Source organism: Petaurus breviceps, unplaced genomic scaffold (genome assembly GCF_028583685.1).
Source record: "Petaurus breviceps papuanus isolate PSGF00001 unplaced genomic scaffold, PetGlider_PUasm1.0 90879, whole genome shotgun sequence".
In the NCBI taxonomy this organism is placed as follows: Eukaryota; Metazoa; Chordata; class Mammalia; order Diprotodontia; family Petauridae; genus Petaurus; species Petaurus breviceps.
Genome location: NW_027187368.1, coordinates 10,921,519 through 10,933,127, shown reverse-complemented (window position 1 = coordinate 10,933,127; position 11,609 = coordinate 10,921,519). Strand labels below are relative to the sequence as shown.

Genomic DNA, 11,609 nt, shown 5'->3' with positions numbered 1-11,609 from the left:
ACTGTGACCTCACAAATTAAAATCAAATTGCTTATCTTCTCAAGCAAGGGAGAGGGGAAGAAAAAGGAGGGACACAATTTGGAACTCAATTTTTAAAAAATGATTTAATTTTTTAACATGTAATTGGGAAATATTTAAAGAAATAAAAAATTTTTAAATGCTTACTGATTGTTGGCTGATCAAATTACTAATCACTACAATTAGAATAATAAACTCAAGTTCCCTTTCTATTCAGTTATGGGTCTAGTCTAGATACAAGGTGAGACAACTTAAAAAGAAATAGAAGCCTCATTTAAATACCTTCATTAAGCCTTTGATGTTATCGACATAACACTTGCTTTTTGTTTTTGTTTTCTCCTGGAAATTTTTGATTTATGATTTAAACATTGCATCTGCCTCCTCACTCCCAGGTTTGGCCTAGTCCAGGGATGGGGAACATGGGGCCTCTAGGCCTCATGTGGCTGTCAAGTACAGCCCTTTGACTGAATCCAAACTTCACAAAACAAATGACCTTAATAAAAGGATTTGTTCTGTAAAACTTGGACTCCGTCAGAAGACCACACTCAAGGCCCTAGAAGGCCTCATGTGGACTTGAGGTTGCAAGTTCCCCACTCCTGGTTAAGACTTTCTCTAGTGTCAGTCTGGCCTTGTTGATTTGGCCTTCACTTAGCTTCCCCATTGATGGAGAGGGAAGGTACAGTTTCTATCATAACTTTCAATCCCTCTTAAAATCCCGTTCTACTGCTTCTCTAGCACCTCCTTTTGGAAGATAGTGGTATTAGACTAGTATTTTATTCCCCATTGTTTTGCTAATGAAGAAGATCTCAGGGGGATAAGCCTGGATTTGTAATTAGAATACTGAGGCTCTGCTCCTGACTATGACACTTACTAACTGTGTGAATTTAAATGAGTTTTCCTTCCCACTCTGGCTCTCAATTTCCATATTTATAAAATTGTGGCACAGGACTAGGTAACCTTCATGGACCTCTCCAGCTTTATCATTTTGTGGTTCAATTCAAATCCTTGATTACAGTTTATTTTGATAATGAAAGAAAATGACTTTTGCTACAAAAATTGACAATTGGAAGCCAGTCAGACAGATGAAGCAAATATGAGTGTCAATTCTCTTCATGAAGTCAATTTACCAGAAGATTTGGGCTTGTTAAGTCTGTTACTCCAAGCATTTCTTCGTCTATCTTTGACATCATCGTGAGTAAAAAAAGATAACTATTTAGTGTATATGTCAGTAAAAATCTTTATTCATTGTCATAAGTCATGATGAGGAGAAATACTGATTTGCCCTTGAAGAAGAGGGGATCTTCTATGGGGATAGTGGGCTTGTCAATACTAGTCATTTCCCCATAGACATTTATAATATATAGAAATCCATGGTCTGTCATTGGCCTTTGGGGTAGTTTGTTGTACATCAGGAGAGGAATCAGAATTTTCCTAATCTGTTCATCTGTTATTGACCTTGCCTGAGTAGGCTCTTTCTTTTGTCTGGCTTTGCACAAGAACCGAGATACAGGAAAACAAAAACATGGGATATGGATGTGACTGCCCATTTACTCTTAAATCGGGGCAACTTCTAAAACTCAGACTTATTGAAGAGGAAGAAAATAGAAACCTCCCTTCATTCAACCCTACAATATTATTTGGGGAAAGAGACATTATCAATTTCTTTGAGTCCTGAAAGGTAATTTTCTTCAACTACTTGCCACAGATGCATCATATTGCTAGATGATAAGGAATAAACATGATGTAATGAGAAGAAGGCTGCATTTGGAGTGACAAGACTTGGGTTCAAGTCTTGCCTTTCCTTGTTACTACCTGTGTAACCTTGGCCAAATCACTTATCTACTGTGGGCCATAGGCTGCGGTTTTGGGGGGGTTTCCAGCTATGAAATAAAGATATTGGGTTAGATGACCTCTAAGACCACTTTGAGCTCTATATTTATGATCTCTAAAGATATTAACTAGGTGGGCAGGTGGGTAGTACAGTGGATATAGCACCAGACCTAAGATCAGGAAGATGTGAGTTCAAATCTGGCCTCAGATACTTACTATGTAACCTTGGGCAAGTCACTCAACCCTCAACTGTTTGCCCCAGTTTCCTTATCTGTAAAATGAAGTGGAGAAGAAAATGGCAAATCACTCCAGTATCTTTGCCAATAAAACTCCAAATAGGGTCGTGAAGCGTCAGACATTAACTGAGTAACATCAACAAGATCTCTGAAGAAAAAACATAAAAAAAGAGGTTTTCTCAGTTGGAAAACTCGGGAATCTCTATAGGGACACAAAAGTTACTTACAAGAAAAATGATAGGGTAGGAGACCATGTCAAAACAAGTGTTAACTTATGCAGTTCAAACTATAAACATTATTGGAGTGAATTTAGAGGTCAGTGTGTGGACTTTAATGGGGAAGGCAGGCTTCTAGAAAGAGGTCAAACATGAATGGGGCCTTGAGGGATGGACAGGATCTGGAAAGAGAACTCTGTCTCTCCTCACTCCCCTGCCCCAACATATAGGACTCATTACAATCAAGTAGCTTCTATTTCCAAATCAATTTTTACACAATAATGGAAATCTCCCAGTACATTCTTTTAAATGGGAGGTCTTTTATTTTCTTGTCCCTGTATGACTATCAATCTCATTTCCTGAGCTTATGGAATTGATTAAAAGATGGTATTTGATAGATTATTCATTATTAAGCAACTACAATGTTGAATTTGTGGAAAATTCCAAGGCAATGATCTTAGTGTAGTTGAAGGAATAGTGACAACCATCCACGTTATTAAAATGGGTCATTCAATTCTTCTCCTATCCTGTAATCCTCTTATTGGAAGTTTGCAAAATGTTTTTCCTGACAGCCTTCTCCTTTATTGACACCCTTTATTGTGGAGTCAGGACACAGACTGCCTAAAACAGTGTGCTCCTAGGGGCTTTATAAATATATTTTATAAAACATCTTTTGCCTCATTAGTATTTAACCCAACACTTAACATGGTGCCTTGCACATAGTAGGTACTTCATAAATGTTGAAGTCAATTGAACTTACCAATATCTGAAGTTTCAGGAGTGCTTTTATGCTTATGAACTGTCAGAGCTGGAGGGGGCCTTAGAGAATAACTAGCAGATATGAATGAGTGATTGAATAAATACATGAAGGAATGACTGCTAAACTCTGGAGGTACAAATACGAAAAAAAGCAGAGACTGTTTCTGTCCTCAGAGAGCAGAAAACACACAAAGGGGAGTCATAGCCTCCTGAGTAGAGTTTTGCTGGAATAGATTGGCAACAACATAGCCAGGAACAAAAGTAGAGTTGGCTCAATCATGTTTCATGAGTCCAGAACTTCGGAAGATAGGGAATAGGAAGAAGAAAGGAGTGTAGGATATACCATGTGGTAGCAGCTAGTGTGAAGGATTAGTCTAGAAGGGAAGCATGGCAGGGTCTTTTTCTGAAATAGTGGTCTGAGAGAACCAGTTATGAGTTAGCCAAATAATCCCTAGGGTGGAAGTTTCTCCAGGGTAGAAAGACAGCTGGTTTAGAGGAGAAGGCCAGAGATCTGGGAATGTTCCATATGAGACTTTGGTTGGAGTGGTAGAAAGAATGTTTGATGTGAAATTTGAAAAGCATAGACCAAGTAGTTCAATCCTCTCATTTTTACAGACAATGAGGCCTAAACAGGGAAAGTGATTTGCCCAAGGTCACACAAATTTAAGTGGCAGATTGAATTTAAAATGATATCCAATACTTTCCCCCCCCCCCCCTTGCATAAACCACAATGGGAGGCAGGGTGTGGGTGTGTACGCTCTTGTATTAAGGAGAATGTTGGTTCTAGAGTTAGAAGACCTGGGTCTAAATCCTATCTATGATTCTTAGCACCTGTAGGACAACGTGCAAGTCATTTAGCTTCTCTGGACCTCGGTTGTTTCATCTAAGAAGACTGGAGTAGATGGACTTTAAGGTCCCTTCCAGCTCATGATCTTCACAACCTACTGTGTTTCTACACCTTAGTTTAAATCTGTGATTTGCCATTTACCAACTGGGTGACTTTGGATAAGCCACTTCTCCCCTCTAGGCCTTGGTTTCCTCATTTATAAAATGAAGGTTTCTGTCTTAACCTCTAAGGTACTTTCAGTTTTAACATTCTTGATACTATGAACCATTACTTTGACCCAAATACAGTTTGTACTCTAGGGTTGGAGAACTATACACAAGTTTCTCCGTTAAAATAACCTTGAAAAAATATTTACTGATCATCTATTTTATGAAAAGTAATGTATTTGTCATGTGAAGAATGCAGAAAATTATAAATATCAGTAATGGGACTCAAAGTCTCTGGGAGATAAGGTATATTCATGTAAAAGGATAACCAATGATGTTTAGCAATATCTATGTTGCAAATTAGAGCTTAAGATTAATGCAGCAGAAAATCACTTTGGAAAAAAAAAACTACCAAAATCACTTTGGGAAAGAAACACTTCACAGAGTAGGTGGTCCTTTGGTTCATAGATCTATAGATTTAGATCTCGAAGGGACAGAGGGAAAAGCTGGGCTCAGGCTCCAGGGGGCCAAGGCAGTGTTGGATTTATTTGGGGTCTTTCAGTGGGGTTAGAATGGCAGGTACCACCCATTGCCTCCTTCCCCCATGCAGTGTTGGTTTTGAGAACAAAAATGAATGTTGGAGTTGCTTACGGTGAGGTAAATCCAAATACCCAGGTAATGAACTGGTATATGGCTGACATATGCATTGGGAGTTGGTTTGCTTCATGGTATCAGACCCATGTATATATGGGAATGTGCATATTTTTACATTCACTAAAAGGAATACCTTTTGAAACCCCTGACCAGGCTTCTAACTCACTGGAAACAACTGAACTAGGGAGCATAGTTTACTTCTTCACAGAAGTTCTTCACAATTTCTTGAATAATTCTATGTTTTCTGGCAAGTTTCTATACCAAGTATGCTCCTAAGCACTTCATCTTAAACAGAATGGCTCTCCTGAGTGTGCTAATTCCCCAAATGCCACAAGTGCACAGTATTTGGATCTTTGGTATTAATAAGTACTAAAAAGAAAATGTAAAACTGAACCATTCTGACCACAACTTTGTGGCTACTACTTTTTCTACAAGAAAGAAATAGAAGACATGCTATGCTGTTTATGCTGTCATGTTTAAAGGGAAGTTTTCACACTCAAGGTCTAATACTTGTATGCTATTTGGAAAAGTAGATTTCTATAAGAAGATGATTTTCAGTGTGAAACATGTCTGCTGAATTTCTGCACAAGTTGTCCAGGAGACACAAAATGATTGACAGTATAATTAGAGCAGAAAAGCTCTGCACAGTGACACAGGAATATTGAGGATAGGAATAGCTTAGTTTACAATGAAGGGGTACTGTGTAGGAGGAGTTACCTTAATCAGTCAGTCAAGTCGAAGTACATTTTTATATAGACTAGAATCATCCTTTATGAAGGACAAATGTCCTGTTCCTAAGATAGCCAGATCTTTGTTTGTTTGTTTTACAAATATACTCTGTTTTTGCTGGCTTGCTGTTTTGTATCTAGAACCAGTCAGTTCTGGATGTAGCAGAGGACTGATGTGTCCTGATGATGTACTTTCAAGTCTCATTTAATAGGTGTCAGCGTGGCTTTCTACAACTCTAATGAGTTTTCAGACATTGATTTTGGGCAAAGCAAAATTTTGCAGGTTTTTTTTTTCGTTTTTCACAGGGCAGCTAGGTGGTACAGTGGATAGTTAGAAGGACTTGAGTTCAAATCCAGCCTCAGATATGTATTAATTGTGTGACCCTGAGCAAGTCACTTAACCCACTCTGCCTCAGTTTACAGTAAAATGAGCTGGAGAAGGATATGTTAAATCACTCCAGTATGCTTGCCAACAAAACCCAAATGGGGACACAATGACTTGGACATGACTAATCGACAAAACAACAATTCATTTTTGGAAAAAAAAAATTGATTCCAGGGAGACTGAAGTATATTGTAATGTGTAATTCTCTGGATTATCTAGTTGCACCATTTTATGGTTGAAATCTCCTTTAAGATTTTATACACACACACATACACATATATATGTATATGTATGTATATATGTATATATAATATGCATATTATATGATATATATGGAGAGAGAGACAGAGAATCTATAAGAAATTACTTGTCTAGTAAAAAGAACTTTCTCCAGTCATGGTGCAAACTAAGCTACTACATGGTGGGGGGTGTCTCTTTTTTTGTGACTTTTCAATAAAGGATTTTTCAAAAAGGATTCTTTTTAATGCTTTTCTAAACCCCCCACTTTACCCATTACCTTTATTTTCAAGATAGGTATCAGTAATTTAAGTGACCAAGGAAGTGAACTTAAAGTTATAATTTTAAGTCAGTTATTAGACTCTTCTTTGCATTAGGAGGGTTTGTAGTTCTTAACTCTAATTGAGATATATATTCCTTATTGTTTCCTCAAAATTTGTTGTTAATGATAATTATTTTCTGATGCTTGTAATAGCTAATTATCAAAAAAATAAACATTCCCAAACTGAATGATTTTTGAAAAATAAACTAAATTATATAAAATTGTTTCAGACTACTTAAAAATTAGTTTATCCTAATAAAGCTGTATTGTCTTCAAACTGCCTCAAATATATTCTCTTCTCTCTTCTGATACTGCCACCACCTTGGTACAGACCCCTTATCACCTCATGCCTAGGCTACTTAAATAGCCTGCTAATTGGTCTGCTTGCCACAAGTCAATTCCCTCTCCAATTCATTTTCCATTAAACCATCAAAATGATTTTCCTAAATTACAATCCAGCCATATCACCATGATATACAACAGTAACTCTCTATCACCCCCAGAATCAAATACAAAAATCCTCTGTTTGTTGTCCCAAACCCTTTATAACCTACAAAATGCATCTATATTTCTAGTCTTCTTATATATTTCTCCTTGATCCAGTGACACTGGCTTCTTTGCTGTTCTGCAAACAAGTCATTCCATTTTGTCAACTCTGGACATTTTCTCTGGCTGTCATCCATTCCTGGAATGCTTTCTCCCCTGTCTCTCTTACTGGCTTCCCTGCCTTTCTTCATATCTCAGCTAAAATTCAACCTTCTACTAAAGAAGACTTTCCCAATCCTTCTTAATTCTAGTGCCTTCCCTCTTTTAGTTATTTCTTATTAATCCTGTATATAGCTTGTTTGTAAATAAGTGACTGTTGTCTCCCCTGTTAGATTATGAGCTCCCTGAGGCCAAGCACTGTCTATTGTCTTTCTTTGTATCCATGGTGCTTAAAACAGTGCCTGGCACAAAGCAGGCATTTCATAAATGCTTTCTGACTAATTCACTGGCTGACTGAGACAATAGGGAGCCACTGGAATTTATTAAGGAAGGGGTTTGGAGGTGGGGTGACCTGGTTAGATTAGGTCTTTAGGAAGATCACTTTGGCAGCTAGATGGAGGATAGTCTGAGGTGGGAAGAGACTTGATGTAGAAAAACCAATCAAAAGACAGTTGTAATAGTCTGCCTGTGAGGGGATGAGAACTTTCACCAATTGAGAAGAATTAGCAATGAACTGGATATTGGGGGGGGGGGGAGGAGGTGGGGAAGGGAGGAAATTTAAAATTTGGCCAGAGGCCTAAAGGGAGCTGGGATTCCAAGAAGTACAGGTGAAGAAGAAAACTATTGTGAAGATGGAGGCAGCCTATGCTTTCCCATGGTCACATGTTATTAAAAGTGAGATCTTAAAATTTGGAGTCAGATGATCTGATTCTCTTTTCATTCTACCATGCTGTCTCCAGGTACAGGTGGGAAAACGTATAAGACACTCTCTTGGGACAGGACATACTAATTAAAGTCTCATAAAATATTAATATTGGAAAGTAATTTAGAGATCAGATTGGAAAACAGAGGCCCAGAGAAATTGTTACTTGACTAAGGTCCTACCCCTAAATGGAAAAACAAACAAACAAACTGGAATTTGAACTGGGGCAAGATATTTTTACCATGCCATAATGTTACCATTACACTAATTTCTTTAGGTTTTAACCTCTTTAAATAGAGATTTATTATATTATAAAATATTTATGATATTTTGCAAAGTACAGAGGTTTTCCTCTGGAAATAGCAGCTGCAATAGGTGGGAGAAGGCCAATGACTATAGTCAGTTTGCAAAGCATGACTCAAAGCTCCCACTCCACTTGGCTTATCTGCTGAATCTCTGACTTGTGGTGCAGGGAGAAATCCTTTAGTCTCTGCTCTAGTTGGCATCAATGGGTAATAGATAGAGCCATTTTGGGTGCCAAAGTCTTTAGCAATAAGAAAGAATGGATTTGAAACAAATTGATCTTTTCACAGCTAGTAGCTTCCCCCTTTCCTCCTAAGTTGGATGCTGTTCAGAACAAGGTCTTAGATGTTTATGCTGAAAACAAAGATGGCATTATTTAAAGAGGCATCCAGTTGGTGGAAATTCTCATCCCCTGAGAATAGGCTTCTATACTTTAACTAATGTAAAGCCCAGAGAGAGAGTGAGTCTATCCATCTAAAATAATCTCTCTAGTGGCATTCATATTCTTTGTCTACTATCTGAGTGTTCTGGAACTCACTAATATCTTCAGTGTCATTTGGAAATTGCCAGATAATGCAAAAGTCTCTTGTTTACGTTTTACTGTGAACTGGAGGCAAGTGTTACAAACAGGAATGTATAACAACAACACCAACAAGTCACATTCCTATTGTACAGTTTACAAAACACCTTCCTCACAATCAAGTTGTAAAGGAGGTAATGGTAAGATTGTTATCTTTATTTTACAGATGTAACAACTGAGTCTCAGAGAGATGAACTGACTTGTGAGATCATGAGACAGAGGTAAGAAGTATGTTGAAAATCCTCTAATCCAGGGATTCTTAACCTGGGATCCATCAACATTTTAAAAATATTTTGATAACTCTATTACAAAAAAAAGGATTTTCTTTGGGCAATTATGTGTTTTATGAATTTAAAATATTATTTTGAAGCATCTGTAGGGTTCATCAGACTGCCAAAAGCATTCATAGCACAAAAAAGTTTACAAATCCCTCATCTAATCCAGCTCCTCATTTTATAGGTGAGAAAACTGAATCTCAAAGAGGTTATATGATTTGCCCAAGAATACACAGGCTGTAATTGGTAGAGCCGAGATATGAACCCAGAGCCAATACTCTTTCTACTATACAGCCATGAGACAATTGAGTGAGAGAAAAGATTTAATGACTGTCTGTTGTACATGTATAAATATATGTTAAGTCTGTATGTCTATATCACATAATCTACTGCCTACAATAGGCGTGTGTGTGTGTGTGTGTGAAGTCCAGAGTAGGTAGTGAGATCAAAAGAGATTGTAAGTTCTTTGAAGGTAGGTGCTGCTTCGTGATCTTTGTAACCTCTAAATGGCTAGTATAGGTCTCCGTACATAAGGAACATTCAGAAATGCTGATTGAATGAATACATGCTCTTCACAGATAATGGCAGAACTTCCTTCCAGGGCTCAAATCCCTATTCCCTCTTCATTGTGAACTTGGATACTAGCCAAGGACACATCTCCAGGATGTTTACAAATAAAGTTTTGATGATTTTTGAGCAGGTGGTGGAGATATTTGTTGAGTATTTCTGAGAAATAAGTGCAAATAGCAAGAATGTAGCATATAGGAACTGTAACTGATATCTTCAAAATTCCAATTTGCAGATATGTAAAAATTGCTCATATAAAGGCTTTATGGCATTGGCACTATGGCACAACTACAGCGCATTTGGACTCAGGAGAGAGCTGTCCTCAAGTGCATATGCTCATTACACCCAGGAAGCACCTTATTCAGCCAACATTTGACTTACCTGCTAGTGGGAGAAATGACCATAATGGACAATAGAGTTCAGAATATAAAATCCAATGGAAAATCTCATAGAAATAACAGTGGAAGATTATAAAGATAATGTATGTGTTTGTATGGAATATGACCCCCTTTTCTCTCTTTGGGTTCTCTTTGCTTCCTTATCCTTCTTTTATTCAAATATGTTGGGAATTTTTCCAGATGGAGTTGGTTATGCTACCACAATTCATTCTCAGGGTTGAATTTATTCCTGATCACAACTGCTACTTCTGAGCCTAATAACTGTGTTCCCCATTTAACAAATCAGTCAATATGAAACTGTTAACTCTTTATCAGAAACACTGAGTAGATGGCAAAGCAAGAATACTTTTAAAACACAACATTCTACCCATAAATCTAGGACACTCCCTCACACCAATGTACACAGTATCCCTTGGGGAGAGTGGGAACAAACTTATAGAAACATGGAGGCAGATAAACAGGGGGTACATGTGCCTGGTATAACTCTCAAATCTGCACTGCAGGCCTTAATGTCCTTGATCTCCCTCACTATAGTCAGCATCACAATTCACTAATGACTGATGCCTGAAGTTGATCCTTTTCTAGACTTCTCTTTTCTTATACTGGGGAGGGATGTTTTTCTGCTATAGTCACTTCTCTTCTAGATAGCCAAGAAAGTTTTAAACTCTTTCAGATAAAACAGAAACCCAAATCTGGGAATTGCAGTTTTTTTTTTCCTTCTGAGATCTGCATCATTGATTAGACTGAGGCAACAATATATTCTTTCAGGAAAAGCAGTTCAAAAGCCTGGGATCTTCTAAGCTTGTTTGCATCCTTGCCTAGATTCTGAGGGGTTTCCATCTCTCAAGAAGTATATGATGGCTCAGGGAAATGTAAAGAACATACCCTTGTTCCATCCAAGCAGTTCTTTCTAATTGGTTCTTCTAGTTAGGAGATGGCACCATAGACTTGAATGTCTTGCTGTAATACAGTACTAAGGTTACTTCTTGGACCCATATTTGACAACATGACTGAAACTCAGAGATCTGGTTTTAACCTACTTCACTGCTCCTAAGCAAGGTCTCCTGTGTGAACAACTTATCTCTATCTTATTGTAAGAAATCAAAATCCATCCTTTTGTTAGACAAGATACAAGTTGGCAATATACAATTGGCCCCCAGTTACAAAGTAATACTAGGTATCAGGATTTCTCAACTTCTAATCATAAAGTCCTCTTGTCAATCCTATGTAAGTTAGATATTAGGAAATAAGACATCTCCGTCATATTTACTCCAAGTAAGAATCTTTTCTTTTTTGGGGCTTTCCTTTTAGTGTTTCCCACAAAACTGTCCTTATTTCTTGCCCTTTTTATTAATAACATTTTCCCAGTCAGGATAACAAAGCAAAGTAGCAGAGGTTGTAACCATTTTAAATACAGTTTGGTCAGATAACCAAGAAATGTCATTCTCCGGTCCCTTGAAAATGAAAAACAAAGGAAGACAGAAAAGAAATAAAAGTCAAAAAAAGTGTGCAAAATATTTATGATAATTACTTTGAAACCATAATGGAGAGTCAAGCAGGGATACTTCATTTCTGATATTATAGGCCCCAGTCCTCATATTCTTCACAGAGGAAGTAGAAATAGCATCGTTAAGAATAAAAAAGAAACCACATCTGGCTTAGATCAAATATATACAGAAGAGGTTCCTGTTCCAAGGGTAT

The 11,609-nt window shown here is 37.5% G+C and overlaps 1 pseudogene; it reads left to right on the top strand.

Annotated features, from left to right (window-relative positions):
- Nucleotides 1–4,681: 4,681 nt before the first annotated feature.
- LOC138150521 (ORM1-like protein 1 pseudogene) lies at nucleotides 4,682–5,078 on the top strand (annotated as a pseudogene).
- The last annotated feature ends 6,531 nt before the right edge of the window (nucleotides 5,079–11,609 follow it).